Consider the following 17,570-nt stretch of genomic DNA (forward strand, 5'->3'; position numbering starts at 1 on the left):
GGTGACTAAATTTTATTGATTTTTTTTTTCAGAAGGAAACGGACCATGAAAAGTACAGAAAAGTAAATGGATTGACACTTGGTAAGTTTCCAAATACTGCACAGAAGTGCAGTATTACTTTTAAATGCAAGTGGTAAAAGTGATGGTGGATTATGAAAATGAGGCTTTTTGTGGTTTCTCTTAAGTATTGTACTAGCTGATCCTGCAAGCTGTTAAATCCACAACTACCTAACAGTTCTGCTAAGAACTATAAACTGGACTTTTCTTTTTATTGACTAAGAAGTTTGTTTGTCTGTCTGTAAGAGAGAAATACAGAATCTTGTGGATCTTTGCTGCTGTTGATAGCAGAAGCTTGGTTAAATCTTAACTCTATAAAAGTAGTTGATGAGGTTAACTCCATGACATGCCACTGGTACTAAATAGATGTGGTTACCGCAAACACACTTGTGGATGAGAAGTTAAACTTTTGGTGGGAGACATCACAGTATGTCATATTTGAGATAACTGAATACATTAACGCAAGACCTTCTTTAAACATGGAAGTCACACCAATTTAACAGTATTATTTTAAACCAATTTAGGTAAATCCAAGCAACTTTGTGTGTGTATGTGTGTGTGTGTGTGTGTGTGTGTGTGTACTCTTATTAGCTTACATCTGAATATTGGTGTGTGGGTGTGTGAGAGAAATGTGCTGTAAATATAGATGGTGGTATATTCACAAACATGATTTCAGTAAGAATGTTCAAGTACAGATAACAATATGTTGTCTTCAAAATATTAATAAAATATAATTAAAAGATACCCTCCACTTAAGCCCCTAAATACAAGAAACTCAGAATATGTACATTTGAATTAGGGATGGTCAAAATTGGCAAAATATTTTTTTAGAGTGGGGTGGGGAGTGAAATTTCACACAGTGTTCACACACAATTCATTTAGCATGGTCCTCAGAGTCTCAAAATTATGAAAAAGTTTCTTATACATGCAGATGCCATGAAAGTGAGGCATGCTATTTTCCTGTGAATACTTCATTACCTTATATTTTACTCTGGTCTGACAGACAGCGCTCTCTGTAAAGTGACACGTATTGCAAAATATGAGGAGTGTGGGCTAGCATTCCTGGGGGGGAAGAGTCAAGCTTGTGGTGAGTGGTGGTCAGTAGCTGAGGTAAGGTGCACGCCTGTAAGTGAAGTAGTAGAGGATATGGACTGTTAGCTTAACTTTCTTTTCCTTGCTTTTTTGGTTGTCAGTTATGTCAGGTGTGTGGCAACCTGAGCCATTTCACAATGAAGTTTTTTTTTTCTTGTGCATGAGTAGCTATATTTTCTGCTTCAGTGGGGCTACCAGAGTACTACTTGGCTCATAAAGTTACCTTGATGGTGTTTCACATGAATGAAAAAGACTATATCATGCATGCTCTCACTTGCCATTCAGTTTTCTGACAGTATAACACCAGGGTGGGGCATTTCAGGAAGACTCATCATACATTTTATCTGAAGGGCATTCGTTCTACAGCTCACACCTTTCATTAGCAAAGCAGACGTTCCCTTTATATAACATGTAACTTGGAAAGTCCTCCCCACCCTCTTCTTTTCTATTTGAAATAAAGGACCTGATTCTTCACTCTGTTACATGCTTTGCACCAGTATAATTCCATTGACTGCACTGTTAAACCAGTGTAACCGGGAGGGTGATCAGACCTGAAGATTTATTGGTGGTTTTGTTCATTAATTTATTTTTTTAAATGGCATCTGTTTTAATTTTGAAAATAAAAAGTCATTGTGGTGGAAGATGGTTATTTTACACTCTTTGAATATTATGTAAACAATTGTGGATTTATCAGTACTTTTCTGGTTTTAAAAAAATAGTTGGATATTCGAAAAGAAGGGAGATTAATGCTGAAGTTAAAGACTATATTCATTCCTGTCTCTTACTCCCTGTCTGTCCAGAGACTGCTAGATGACCTGACCACACGTATAGAGGTAGATACAATGGAAAAATCTGTCAGGCAATTTGAGTGAACTGCACAAAGGCAAATATATGACCTAGCTGGATATATTCTTTCATTCAACTAGCTAATCACACAGCTGATTCCAAACCAGGCATCTCTACAGAGAACAGTAAACAAGAACAATAAATTAAAAACACGTCTAATAACTACTATATGAGTTCTGTAAGCCTATGGTATTGTCCTTACCCAAGAGCCAGCTGGAACAAAAGGCTTAATTTCTAAGATTATATATAAATAAGAATTTTGTTCGAAAAAGATGTTGACAAGAAAACAATCCAGGCGAAATGATGGGGGAGAGATTTGGGGAGAAAAAGGATCTGAACGAGTGGGTCTGGTTATGGGAAGGGGGAAGTTCATCATCAATATGTGTAGGTCATAATTTTTTTTTGTTAATTTATTGTGCAGATTGCATTTGACTCCAGTTAAGATCCATCATATATTTGTTACTAGGGAGGTGCTCTATTAGTGGGGTTGAGAGGAGAGGGGAACATACTTGCACATGTGGTGGTAGTGTCCAAGAATTGGATGGTTTTAGGAGGAAAGTGTTAAAGAAATTCATCATATTACAAAATGCCAGATGTCTAGAGATCTTCTGATCTGCTTATTCAATGCTCCAGTAAAAGATCTATGTTTTAAACAGAATGACTAATTTATTTTTTATTGTTAGCAGCTAGACTCTTTATTACACATTACTGGGGAAAATGTCACTTCTGCCTATGAAATAGTAATAAAATATGGAATGTTCTTGGTGATATAGTAAAATCTGGAATGTTCTTGTAACTGAAAAGTTTTCATACCAATTCTGTACACAAGAAAAGCACTAAAAAGACAATAGATATTTAGGAGTTTGGCCACCCTTTTGAGTGTCCTCAGAGGAAGAGGGCTCCTCAGCCAGCAAGCCAGAATCTTTAGCCAGGTTCTTTGTATATTAAACTGATCCTGAATAAATAATGTACATTGTAGTATGTTAACATTTAACATAACATTGCCTTAATAAAAAATTTCAAAAAATTGTCCAATTTTTGTCATGATTCTCCAACTTTATTTAAGAGATAGAATCTATGCTCTAAATGAACGGTATTTTGTTGTGTTTACCTCTTGTTAAAAAAAAAAATTAATACAAAATGAAAAGTTCAGAACCAATGAAAATATGAGCTGTGTTTGTTTTCATTACTTCCAATACCACAAAGGGCTAGAGTGCAAAGGAGGTGGGTATGTAGGACATTTTTCACTATTTAATAGGAGAATGTGATGAGCTTTAAAACTTAAGAATCACTCTCTTTGTCAGATTGTAAAGCTTAACAGCAATGTTTTAAAAGGGTTTCTTGGTTCACAGCAATCTCTGCTACCCTAGAGAAAAAACAGTATCTGGGCAAAATCTCTGCTTCTCAATTGGTGGAGAGTGGATGCTTTACTTGAGGAAAAAGAAAAGGAGGACTTGTGGCACCTTAGAGACTAACAAATTTATTAGAGCATAAGCTTTCATGAGCTACAGCTCACTTAATCAGATGCATTCAGTGGAAAATGCAGTGGGGAGATTTATATATATAGAGAACACGAAACAATGGGTATTACCATACACCTGTAACCAGAAGGATCACTTAAGGTGAGCTATTACCAGTGTGGGGGAGGAGGGAGAACCTTTTGTAGTAATAATCAAGGTGGGCCATTTCCAGCAGTTGGCAAGAATGTCTGAGGAACAGTGGGGGGTGGGAGTGGGGGATAAAAATGGAGAAATAGTTTTACTTTGTGTAATGACCCGTCCACTCCCAGTCTCTATTCAAGCCTAAGTTAATTGTATTCAGTTTGCAAATTAATTCCAATTCAGCAGTCTCTCGTTGGAGTCTGTTTTTGAAGGTTTTTTGTTGAAGTATAGCCACTCTTAGGTCTGTAATCAAGTGACCAGAGAGACTGAAGTGTTCTCCAACTGGTTTTTGAATGTTATAATTCTTGACGTCTGATTTGTGTCCATTTATTCTTTTACGTAGAGACTGTCCCAACGGGCTTTGTTCCAGGAACCTATCCTTGCGTTAGTGGTTCTGTTGTGTGGTGTTGTTGGTGAGTATTTGCTTCAGGTTGGGGGGTTGTCTGTAAGCAAGGACTGGCCTGTCTCCCAAGATCTGTGAGAGTGATGGATCGTCCTTCAGGATAGGTTATAGATCCTTGATGATGTGTTGGAGAGGTTTTAGTTGGAGGCTGAAGGTGATGGCTAGTGATGTGCTGTTATTTTCTTTGTTGGGCCTGTCCTGTAATAGGGATACTTTTCTGGCTCTGTCAATCTGTTTCTTCACTTCAGCAGGTGGGTACTGTAGTTGTAAGAATGCTTGATAGAGATCTTGTAGGTGTTTGTCTCTGTCTGAGGGGTTGGAGCAAATGCGGTTGTATTGTAGAGCTTGGCTGTAGACAATGGATCGTGTGGTATGATCTGGATGAAAGCTGGAGGAATAGCAGTCAGTAGGTTTCCGGTAAAGGGTGGTGTTTATGTGACCATCACTTATTAGCACTGTAGTGTCCAGGAAGTGGATCTCTTGTGTGGACTGGTCCAGGCTGAGGTTGATAGTGGGATGGAAATTGTTGAAATCATGGTGGAATTCCTCAAGGGCTTCTTCTTTGCCATGGGTCCAGATGATGAAGGTGTCATCAATGTAGCGCAAGTAAAGTAGGGGCATTAGGGGACGAAAGCTGAGGAAGCGTTGTTCTAAGTCAGCCATAAAAATGTTGACATACTGTAGGGCCATGCGGATATCCATAGCAGTGCTGCTGATTTGAAGATATACATTGTCCCCAAATGTGAAATAGTTATGGGTGAGGACAAAGTTACAAAGTTCAGCCACCAGGTTTGCCATTATACTCGCCTGTTTAATAAATGTGGTAGATTACATTTAAAAAAGTTGTGTTGATATGATTTTGCTTTTTAATAACCCCTGCTCTCTATTATGTATTGTTGGGGTTACATTTTTGAGAGGATTTGGTCAACATCTTTTATAAATATTATTTTAAAATGTTACAATAAAAAAGTTTGATCTTTTTTCTTATTTGTTTTCAATCTTGAACAAACATTCTAAGGAAAAGATTAAGCTATAAGTAAGAGTAGGGTAAGGAACAAAGAAAGTTTTGGCTAAACGATTGTCAAGAAAAAATAAAGTAGAGGAATGAATTGAAAGTGGAAACTGTTTATGGGCAAAGAGGGGGGTGGGGGGAAAGAAAACCAACATAGAAAGAAACTGTTCGGGAAAGAAAATGCTGGAAGAAAACTGATTTCAGAGCAGAGAGGAAGAAAGATAAGGGATGATGATAGAGCTGGGTAAATACTGTGGGGGGGGGGTAATCCATGAGTATTTGCACAAATGTTTCAATGAATTTGCTTAGCCATGCTTGCATCCCTTTTGCATTTGCTCCCTGTGAACATTAGTACAATCACCTTTTACTGGCATGAACATTCATGGAAAGAGTATTTCAAAGTTGCAGGTACAAGTATTTGTAGAAACAAGAGCATATTTCATATGTGAATATTTGCACCCAAATTGTTTGCACTTTCATCCAATCAGGAAATAGAAACAATACAACGCGACTTATGTGACCAATCCTGACTAACACAACTGATCTAGCAAATAAAAATACTCACACAGAATGGTTTATGAACAACCACGCACAAAAATTGGCAAACAAAAAATGTTTAACTTTTGAATAATGAAATCATGTTTGGAAACTGATGTGCTGTTGAATATTTCATTAACAGAAACAGATGGTATCATTGGCTAAATTTGTTGTGAAATATATGTTCATCTTCAATTATAAGGGATTGCAGATGGGGTGGGCCAGTAGCATGGAAAGATTTAGAATGAGAACCAGAATCTTAAAATTAATGTGAAGGCAAAATGGGGTGTGGGGGGGAGGGCGGGTGTGTGGAAGCTAGAGAAGCAAGGGATCAGATAAAGATAAGCACCAGGGTGCTGAACATGCTGTTTCTTTTTCCTCAAAATGCTTCTTACTATTTAGCTCGTATTAATTGGCCTGTGATTTCTCATATCATATACTTTCTCCCCTCTGGGCTTATATTAAATTTATCCTTCTCCAATTCTATTACCTCACCTGCTCTCCATAACTGCTCAAAGGTAACTGATGACAAATGGTTGTGATACTTTTTAACCCATTCCTTAATAACTGTCATCTGACTCCACTGATTTTAATGTTTGTAAATCAGCAAAGTATGTTTTCACTTGTATCTTATTTCATTCTAATTCCTGCTATTCCCAGATCCACTCAAGCATTTATCTCACCAGGTCTCCTGCTGCTTCCTCTATCTGTGTGCTGAAGACTGCAACAATTGTTGAATATTTCAGTTGTTCCCCTACCTTCTGCTATCTGAACTCTTACCTCCTTCATCAGGGTCCTACACGTGCCTTCATAGTCCTTTTACCCACACTATATATAGCTAGATTTATAAAAAAAAATCCCTTAGTTAATAATTTATTTTTCACTCTCCTTCTGAGCTAAACAGTAGCATTAGCCACAGCCCTGCTTTGGAGGTAGTGCGGAGCTCATTGCTCCAAGGAGAGTTCCAGGAGCAATTGTGCACAATGCTTCTCCTGGAGAGTGTAGCCAAAGCGCCACTCTCAGAGAGGGTCCCCTCTGGTGCTGGAGCTCAGCTGGTGGATGTGCATGAGGGTGGGCTGCAGCCCTGCTTTCTCCCTTCCCTCCCCATCTCTCATAGGGCATTTAGATGTCCTAATCAAAAGTGATGCTTGTGTTCAGGTGACTATGCCCTACCTGTGTTGAGAGGATGGGGTGGGTGAGGGACTGTACTCTTTACTCCCTCTCTCCCAGCACAGCCTACAGGGACCAACCACAATTTGGCCCTTTACCCCATAGTTCTTTACTGCCAAGACAAACTCACCCCTTTTAGTTTCACCCTTTTATTGTAAATTTCCTCTTTTCCTGGTCAGTGTCTTCAGTCCTTGGTGCATCCGCATTGTATTCTGTAACTTTCCTAGTTTTCTTTTGTAGAGAGAATCATTCTCTGTCTCTGTCTGTCTCTCTCCTCTGCCACTGCTCTGTATTCTCCCCACCCCCCATTTTACTGACTGAATATAATGCTTGTGGAAGGTGCTGGATTCACACCCCTGGAGACCGAAGCCCACTATTTATCCCTGCAACTGCTAAAGAACAGGCAGTGCGCTTATAGCTCCTTTTCCTGAGAATCTCAAAGTGCTTAATGGAAGTGTTGGTGGTTATCCCCCTCTCAGAGGTGAGGGAACAACACTCTCACCCAGCTAGTGTAAGGGACTTGTCTGTGGTCACACAGTGAATCAACACTGGAGTCGGGAATAGAACCCCATTTCCATTCACTTGCTTTAATCACTGCACAGCAATGCAAGTTTCCCCATTCTGTACTGCTAATGTATGTCAAACCTGACCTGAGAGAATACCTCCAGGGAGACAAGAACAGTTTTTCTGTGCCCATTCAGTCCTCTACCTCTCTGCTCGGATGGCCACATAGTCCCACTTCTGGGGTGGATAGTTGCCTACTTGGAACTGGATGAGACCATTTGCCCATTTAACAAAAGCCACCGAACAATTATCCAGTGAAGAAGACTTTTAGTCACTTCTGACCTAGGCCCCATTCTGTGTATATACATCTCCCCACTGTATTTTCCACTGAATGCATCCAATGAAGTGTGCTGTAGCTCACGAAAGCTTATGCTCAAGCAAGGTAGGCTATTTCCAGCAGTTAACAAGAACATCTGAGGAACAGTGGGGGGTGGGGTGGAGGGGAGAAATAACATGGGGAAATAGTTTTACTTTGTGTAATGACTCATCCATTCACAATCTCTATTCAAGCCTAAGTTAATTGTATCCAGTTTGCAAATTAATTCCAATTCAGCAGTCTCTCGTTGGAGTCTGTTTTTGAAGCTTTTTTGTTGAAGGATAGCCACCCTCAGGTCTGTAATCGAGTGACCGGAGAGATTGAAGTGTTCTCCAACTGGTTTTTGAATGTTATAATTCTTGACGTCCGATTTGTGTCCATTCATTCTTTTACGTAGAGACTGTCCAGTTTGACCAATGTACATGGCAGAGGGGCGTTGCTGGCACATGATGGCATATATCACATTGGTAGATGCGCAGGTGAACGAGCCTCTGATAGTGTGGCTGATGTGATTAGGCCCTCTGATGGTATCCCCTGAATAGATATGTGGACAGAGTTGGCAACGGGCTTTGTTGCAAGGATAGGTTCCTGGGTTAGTGGTTCTGTTGTGTGGTGTGTGGTTGCTGGTGAGTGTTTTCTTCAGGTTGGGGGGCTGTCTGTAAGCAAGGACTGGCCTGTCTCCCAAGATCTGTGAGAGTGATGGGTCATCCTTCAGGATAGGTTGTAGATCCTTGATGATGCGTTGGAGAGGTTTTAGTTGGGGGCTGAAGGTGATGGCTAGTGGCGTTCTGTTATTTTCTTTGTTGGGCCTGTCCTGTAGTAGGTGACTTCTGGGTACTCTTCTGGCTCTGTCAACCTGTTTCTTCACTTCAACAGGTGGGTATTGTAGTTGTAAGAATGCTTGATAGAGATCTTGTAGCTGTTTGTCTCTGTCTGAGGGGTTGGAGCAAATGTGGTTATATCGTAGAGCTTGGCTGTAGACAATGGATCGTGTGGTATGATCTGGATGAAAGCTAGAGGCATGTAGGTAGGAATAGCGGTCAGTAGGTTTCCGATATAGGGTGGTGTTTATGTGACCATCACTTATTAGCAACGTAGTGTCCAGGAAGTGGATCTCTTGGGTGGACTGGTCCAGGCTGAGGTTGATAGTGGGATGGAAATTGTTGAAATCATGGTGGAATTCTCAAGGGCTTCTTTTCCATGGGTCCAGATGATGATGGTGTCATCAATGTACTGCAAGTAGAGTAGGGGCATTAGAGGGCGAGAGCTGAGGAAGCGTTGTTCTAAGTCAGCCATAAAAATGTTGGCATACTGTGGGGCCATGTGGGTACCCATCACAGTGCCGCTGATTTGAAGGTATACATTGTCCCCAAATGTGAAATCTCAGTTCTGTTACTGATGCACTTTGTGGCCTTAGACATGTCACTTAATGTTTGGTATCAGTTTTCACATCAGAAAAAGTGGAATATTGTTTACTCACTTATCTGCTAGGAGTGTGGGGATAATTTAATGAATGTCTATCTGTACAGTAGAGCTGGGTGATGTTTTTCAGCCAAAAGTTTTTTTTCAGTAAAAAGTGAAGATTTGGTGACACTGAAACATTTTGATTTTTCCAAATTTTGTGTGTGTTTATTCAATATGAACGATTCAGTGAAACTGATGTGAATTCACAAAATGTTTCATTTTAGACATTTTTGCAATGTTTTGGTTTTGATTTTGATTTTTGCTTTGAAATGACTTTTCACTTTAAAATTTTCTTAAATTTTTTCTTTAAAAAATTCAGAACTATAAATTATTCAAAAAGGAAATGAGACACTTACTTTGACCTAAAATGTGGTGGTTTTTTTTTTTGACTCTTTGGTTCAGTTAAAATGTTCATTTTTGGTTTTACTTGAAATGATTTTAAAATTGCCAATAAACAGAAAAATCCTGTTTCCCCAGCTTTGCTCTACAGTACTTCTGAATACACAAAGTCCAACAGAAATGTTAAGTATTTCATTTATGTGCCAAGAAAATTTATCTGACCACTGAAGAAAAGGGAATTATGGTGTTTGGACTGTACTGAGTCTAACAAGATAGGTTTATTGCCAAGAAGAATTTTTAAACTCATGAACAAATGGACTTCCACAATGTATTTATTAGGAGGTTGTATGCAGTCTATAATCTATAAAAGTATGACCCTGCTAACCAAAGACACCATGTGACAGACAAACATAAAGCTAATCTGTGTAATCTATTGCATCTGTAATGCATAACCGTAGTATTTAGGCACCAAATGCTGATGATGCAGCACAGAGGTGAAGGAGAGATCCCAGAAGGTTAATCTGTATCCACAAACAGGCTATGAATAGAATTAGAGTGACAAAAGTGAGCGCTGACTGTCAAGAGCCTGCAAATAACTGTCAATGCTCTTATCAGGCATATGCAAGAAACATTTGTTTCCCTTTAAGTGTGGTAAACGATGGAAGTGTGACCAGTTTACCTCTGAAAGCCCTACCCCTAGACTCTGAGGATGTCCCAGTTCTTTCTGATCATGCTTAGTGCAGTCCCTATGAATTCAATACATCTGATTCCCCATCTCACAATCAGGTAACTAGTTTCTTTATTCATGTTAGGTTTCATGTTAGGAGCTGCTACTGAAGCCTGTAGAAGGTTCCCAGGGTTGAAGTGTCAAGATTCCTTCTGGGCCTAATTTGGATCTCACCCAGTTATAAATCAGGAGTAAATCCACTGATGACAATGGAGTTACAGCTGTGTAAAACTTCTGAATAGTGGATAAAAGCTTGATTCTGATAGCAAAGTCAGTCCCTATGGTTTTCAAGCTTAAAAAATGAGGAAGTCCCAGCATTTGCTCAGTGGTACCCATAATTAGTATGTTTTCATAACTGAAAACAGTAGGAAGTTCCTGTTAGTTCTCACAGGGCATATTGCTCACTTTCAGAATGTCACTTTGAAATGGGGAAATGTGTTTGTTTTTCCATATGGTATCTTCAGGAATATGTAACGTGTTTTTTTTTTATTTAAACTATTGAAAATGAATGACTCAAAAGAGAAGATTAAAAAAGAGAGCAAATAACTGACACATCAGAACTTTTCCATGGTAAGACGGGATAGTATTATGGAAAACAAACAGCACTTCCTAGACACTTCTGGTGCACTTTGAACACTCAATCCAACTGCCACTGGAGTTAAAGGACAAATTACTATTGGTTTCAGTGGGATGGGGCCCTATCACCATGTGGGCAGCTCCATTTTTGTTAACAGCCAAAAGGTGTCAAACATCCTATTCTCATTCTGGTTTATGGGAAATCCCAAATCCAACTCTTCCCACAACATACTTTTGGAAGTCCAGGTTTCTACTGCTATTGTGAAAAAGGAAATTCAGGTGGGAGAGAGTGTTCCTTGATTTAAACAACATAATGTTAATTTACAAGATATAATAGAAAGCCAGACTACCTAGAGCATTGCCAAAGTCATTTTTTAATACTGGGGGTGGGAAGGCATCTCAAACACATTGGACCTCAGCCTTTGTTTGCACAGGAGAGAGGGGAGGGTGTGGGTTACAGATCCCCGATCCTGAGGGTTGGTCTGCCTCAGCGTGGTGAGAGTTGGTGCAGCCCTTGACTGTTCCATCTTATGCCCATGGAAGGAAGACTGGTGCAGAGAAGCACCACTGTGTCACTCCCTTTTGCTCCTTCTTAGCTTGGGGTTGGGAGAGACTGGTGCAGTAGTCCCTCCCACCAGCTTTACACCAGGGGAATTCTCTGGTGGTTGTCACAGCAGGGCCTAGCCTAATCCAGTATCATACCTTGCTGTTGCTTCAGTTTCTCTCTCCTGGGGTCCCCAATAATAGCATATAGATTTGTCCTTTGAGTCATCCCCTCCTTGGGGTTCTGGTGTATTGAAATAATAGTTCAGTGTTAACTCAAATCAAAATCCCCATTTCCCAGATTCTACAGTTCGCCAGGCTCAGTAGCTCCTTCCCAAAACCAGGTCCAGCTGCCGGGCATTCTCCAGAACCTCTTTCTCTGTACTCATTATGGAAAAGTTCTCCTCGCCTGGCTTCCATGTTAAACATGCTGGGCCCAATTCTGCTTTCAGAAGAGCTAAAACCAGAAAATGTACGCATCCAGCCTCCTCACGTAGTCGCATTCTTCTCCTGCTCAGTGTAATTTAGTGGAGACAGCTACTTTATTAGGTAAATGTCACCTGGTACACTGAGTGCTTTATTAATTTGTTAATGTTATGTGTTTGCACTCTGTCTAACCATAACATTTAATTTAAAACAGCAACAAATTTATAAGGAGTGGGTTTATCGTGATGTTGTAAATACATTGTGCACAGATAAATTAATTCAGAAATCCTATAGCAATCGGTCTCTCTCTCTTTGAATTGCAAGAAAAAGAATTAATTTTCCTACTGGGCTCTGTTTATCTTTGCTGTATTGGTTGCTGAAATGACTTTTCTCCAGTAAGTCTTTGTAATGCTATCTCTCCATGACAACCAACGCAAACAAACTGAAGGTCTAAAAAGAAGTGGTGACTGGAAATAGAACCTATGGGGAACAGGCAAAGCAATTTTTAAAGTTCTTAACTGTGCAACACTGATTTTTACTTCTGCAATGCTAATCTCATTATAAATGTATTGTCTTAGATTCATTCGCTGGGACAAATCCCACTGCTAACCTATAGATCTGTCGTATCTGAAATCTCTTCCTCTTTCCTGAATAACTGGCTAGGTGGTAGTACTGCTGAACAGGACCTGGAGTTTATAGTGGATCACAAATTGAATGAGTGGGTGATGTGATGCAGTTGTGAAAAAGACTAATCATTTTTGGGGACATTAACAGGATGTTGTACATAAGACATGGTAGGTAACTGTCTTGCTCTACTCGGCACTGATGAGGCCTCAGCTGGAGGACTATGGCCATATCTGGGTGCCATGCTTCAGAAAAGGTGGGGACAGATTAGAGAAAGTCCAGAGGAGAGCAACAGAAATGATACGGTTAGAAAATCTAACCTAGGAGGAAAAGCGAAAGAAACTGGACATGTTTAGTCTTGAGAAGACCGAGGGAGGACCTGACACCTCTTCAGAGAGATAAAGGGCTGTTATAAAGAGAACTGTGATCCCTTGTTCTCTGTGTCCACTGGAGGTAGGACAAGCAGTAATGGGCTTAATCTGCTGCAAGGAAGAGATAGGTTGGATATTAGGACAAACTTCTTAACTATAAGCATCGCTAAGCTCTGTAACAGGCTTCTCTGGGAGGCTGAGGAGTCCCCCTCACTGGAGATTTTTAAGAAAATGTTGGGTAAACACTGGCCAGGGAAGGTGGAGTGTTACTTGGTACTGCCTCAGCTCAGGGGGCTGGACTTGATGACTCAAGGTCCCTTCTCATCCTATATTTCTGTCAATAATTGCCCATTTTTCTGAGGGTGGGGTGTCTGTCTCTGTCCATGTGTCTAATCATTTTCCTTATTCATGGCAGATTTCCCATGCCCACATCCGCCAGGCTTCCCCTGTGCAGCCTGGACACACCTGCAGTCTTTGCATTTGTTTGACCATGAGGATTCCTCCACGCTAGTACCCTCCTTGGGTGTTAGTCACTGTTAATGAGGCTGAGCCATCGTTCTGCCTTCCCTATGTGCTGATTAGCTGTACTGGCCAGCAAAGGATGCTAGAATGTGCTGCTTCTGTAGTGGGTGCCACTTTGGACAGGGCCACAGTCTTCAGACCTGAAAGCATGAGACTCTCTATAGCTTGAGTGAAAGAGACAAAGTCTCTAGCCCGAGCCTGTAACAGACTGTCACCAGCTTTGTGGCTTGGGCCTGGTGGGGACATATGACACACACTGAAGATCAATATCATCTGATCTGCTCCCTTTGTGCCCAATTATATGCGCAAAACTGTGCACTTACCGCAGTTTTCCATGCCAATAGCAATTATGTGTCTAACTTGCGCTATGTGGACACCTGTACTAGATTTGCACATACAATGGCAATATTTGCAGGTATAAGTTAGGAATACAGTGGCATGTCTGACTTTTTGACAACAAGGCCTATTATGTCCTACAAAGGTCTGAGGGTTACACAGAGGTTACAGAATCTGAACTAACTTCTTTTATCAAAATATTAGTTTGATTCAATCAACATGTAGTTCCAGCCAGATAAACAGAATACCTTGCAGAGCTCTTGCTAACGTTGTCATAGAAATGTCTCCATGTTCGTGTACTTACATGACAGAGCTAACTGTTTCCAATTGCTCATAACTTTCTGAGACCTTTCAACTATGGGTTGAAACTCAGACCTATTATAATAAGAAATCATTTCCATGTCCATACTTTATTAGTATCATTATTATAGCTGTTTGCATAGAAGCCCCAAGCATGTGCTAGGACCACATGGTACTAGGTGCGGTACAAAGAGCACTAAAAGACAGTCCCTCTTCAAAGAGCTTATTGTAACTGACCACAAAGGAACAAGAAGCTGTTGATTTTTGTGGTTTGAATGTTTTCTTTCTGCTGGAAACTAGATGGAGATCATCAACTCATATCTGTAAATAGTCATCTGGGCTGAGTTTTAAGCAGTGACTTAGTAGTTGAAAAGCTCTGTATCCAGTTACTAACCCTGTAAGCCATGAAGGCATCACAGGAACATGTGATTAATATAATACATATTCTGCTGTGATCATCTTGCAGAATATGTCATGTTGTGAAACTTTTCTTCTTGCTGGAAAATATTTATAATGCTGTTAATCAAAACAGTACTTCTGTGTGCTTATAATGTTTGGATGCAGAGTTTCAGCATGCAGCTTGTTACTTTCTAAATAAGTAACAGAACAAATGAATCAGCGGAGATAATAAAGAGATTTCAAAATTAGGGACAAGTTAGAGTTGGTTCTTTTTGACCTCTATGCAAATTTGATATTAAAAGTCCCACCCAGCTGTTTCTCTGAGGTTTATAGCTACTTGCTCAGTCCAGGTTGCGCAATCTTGTAAAGTACTTTGCATACCTGTTTTCTATGGCAGCAACATATCAGCTGAAGTGGTCACAGTGAGTGTGTAATGAGACATGTTATGATAACTACTTGTTTCCATTTGGGTGGGTGTTTGTATGAGATGAAACACTGCTACCTTTCTTTGAATCTTTGTTTTCGTCCTGGATGTTCTAAAGGAAGGTTTTCACTTACTTGAGAATTCCCGTCCTCCCCTATATTTTAATGATCACTACAACTTTTCTCTCCTAGACCTGGCTTTGTGATTTAGATGGTTTTGGTTTATTTCAAAGGGAAACATCCAGTGACAACATTGGTATATTAATTGTTTCCACTGATTTTGAATCAGAACATTTTTTTGAAAGCTTTCTAGGTTTTGTTGGTGGTGGTGGTGGTGATGGTTTGTTTTTTTTTTAATTTTACATGACAGTGATTTCAACCGACATAGGATGTGAAGAGGTGGTGTGTCAATCAGATGTAAGAAAACTCAATATTTGTGTGCTAACACACTGCCGCAGACCATTCTTCTGTCAGTCAGCCTGCTCAGTATCACACATACATTATTTTAAAGGAATAGTTAGGTCATGTAGCTTTGCAAATATAGGCCCCATTTCTGTGTTGTCTTAAGCATGTGAATTACTTTAAGCTGAGAGTAGTCCCATTGAGGTCAAAAGAGTCATCCTATCAAAGTGCTTACATTTTATGCTCCTACTTAAGTGTCAGATTGGAACTACAGAGATAGGCCAGAAATATGCCACACTGTCCTACATTGCTTTAGGATGAGTGTAAAATTTTTTCTATAGAATAGGAAAAGCTGTTATTTCTGGAGGCGGCTGTGTCCTGTCCACATAAGACAGTGGTTGGCTGAAGTATCATACTAGAAGAGCCTCTCCTCCCCTCCCCAGGCCCCACCCAAATGTTATTGCAGTGAAATTCAAGGTGGCATTTCCAAGATGCAGTAGTGAGCAGTGCAAAGGAACAAAATAGGTAGAATAACTGGTATTTACTGCTCTATGTATATTCATATTTAAACAGTATTTGAAGTACAGTCTTTATGCACAACCAGAGGGTGCATAGCTGTAAACTGGGGCCAGGAAGGAAGGCCCCTAGGCCCCATATAATGTATTTCAAAATTGTCCATGCACATTTTTTGGGGAGGGGAATTAAGGAGGTCATGTCTGCCTTGCTCTGAAGCATCCAGGTATAGGACACTGCCAGATATACTTCTTATCTCATACCTGAAAATTGATGCACATCTGTGTGTCTTTCTCTCTGTTTTATACTACTGCCCATTACCATAGTAGCTGAATGCCTTCCATGTAAAATCAACACCAATAGCCAAGTCCCTAGTGGACTTCATGTTGTTTCTGAAGTGGGACACTGCAAGGGTTTTGGTCTGAATCCATTTCTTGTTGAGTTTGGATCTGAATTTGGATCCAAGCTTTGTGCCTTGGGACTGTGTCTGTACATGACATGATATATATGTGAGATGTGGAGTGAGAATACATTCTGAATGTACAAGAGAGTTAAATTGTTTGTTGTTCCCTGCTATAAACTCATATAGGAGGATTCATTCTGATGCTGTAGGAACTGTTTCCATGGGACCTGAGGTGAAATGTGCTCATAAGTACATATCTAGGGCTTCAAGAACTCATTGACATTACCATTCAAAGACTTCAGCTTTTGAATACAATAATTTGAATACCAAACTGTTAGGCTAGCAAACTTGAGGTGTGGGAAATTGTCCTTGGGATGGGGGAGGAGGGAACACATTAACTAGAGATGGCTGGAAGAGGGGATAGTTTAGCAGTGGTAGGGATGCAGAGAGGGTGTGTCTCTGATTAGCATGCAATATGTGAATGAGAGATGACTTGATGGAGAGGGACATATAACCCTCCCCAGCTTAATTTATTGTTTAAGTTTAGCCTGGAAAGTGTCCCTTTGCTGAAACCAATGCACCACTCACCTGCTGGCCTTGCCTCGTCTCTTTGATTTTGAGGTCGGGGTACAATGTGGAGTCCTGTAGTAAGGCAGAGTGAAAACAGGAAAAAGTAAAGTGCAGCTTCTGTGCCTTACTTCAGTAACAGGGAGAATCCACTATGACCCTGGGTAAATTGTTCTAATGGTTAATTACTGTCACTGTCCAAAAAAAATTATGCCTTATTTCCAGTCTATTTTTTTTTTCTAGCTTCAACTTCCAGCCGTTGGATCATGCTGTACCTTTCTCTGATAGATTGAAGAGCCAATTATTAAATATTTGTTCTCCATGTAGATACCTATAGACTGTAATCAACTCACTCCTGCCCCTACTCATTTGGTAAACTAGATTGAGTTCTTTGAGTCTGTCTATCACTATAAGGCATGTTTTCTAATCCTTAAATCATTCTTGTGGCTCTTTTCTGAGCCCTCTCCAATTTACCAACATCCTTCTTCTTATTACATATTTTATTATTATTGCAACATATAATTAGAGCTTTGTGGTACAAGAGAGACTGAAGCTATGCAAAACACAGAGAATTGCTTTATCTGAGCCTGATGCAGGCATTCCACTGAGGGGGTGAAAGGAACACTATTGGGTTCAAAATGGCATTTATTTATCTGGTGTTAAGGAAAATGATAGATAGCAACAATGTATGAGAATAGGATTAGAAGTGCTCGCCACTCCTAGCTCTTATTTCAAACCGGTTTTTAAAGGATCTTTCAGTAGAGTTCTATTTTTATGGTAAGGTATAAAGATTTGGCCTCTGGCGACCAAATCTTCAGAACATGGCCTTCATTTTGTGGGGGGAGGAAGAACTGGATCTGTGCCCTTTTTTATGCTTCTTTGAGGTATAAAGAAGGCCTTAGCTGGTTTCTGCTTGGGTTGTGTACTATTGCGGGTTTTAAAAAAACAAACAAACAAAACTTGTTTGTTGTCTTTTA

The 17,570-nt window shown here is 40.1% G+C and overlaps 1 long non-coding RNA gene across 5 annotated transcripts in view; it reads left to right on the plus strand.

The window, feature by feature from the left end:
• LOC119844149 overlaps positions 1 to 3,009 on the plus strand; it is a 75,283-nt gene extending 72,274 nt beyond the window's left edge. For 3 of the 5 annotated variants that reach the window (XR_006278620.1, XR_006278626.1, XR_006278621.1), the window contains one exon: positions 33 to 3,009. This is a non-coding gene — a long non-coding RNA (uncharacterized LOC119844149). The remainder of the gene's footprint in view (positions 1 to 32) is intronic. The other 2 variants (XR_006278625.1, XR_005289183.2) reach the window with 1 other exon arrangement.
• The last annotated feature ends 14,561 nt before the right edge of the window (positions 3,010 to 17,570 follow it).

The sequence above is a fragment of the Dermochelys coriacea genome, chromosome 1, assembly GCF_009764565.3.
Source record: "Dermochelys coriacea isolate rDerCor1 chromosome 1, rDerCor1.pri.v4, whole genome shotgun sequence".
In the NCBI taxonomy this organism is placed as follows: domain Eukaryota; kingdom Metazoa; phylum Chordata; order Testudines; family Dermochelyidae; genus Dermochelys; species Dermochelys coriacea.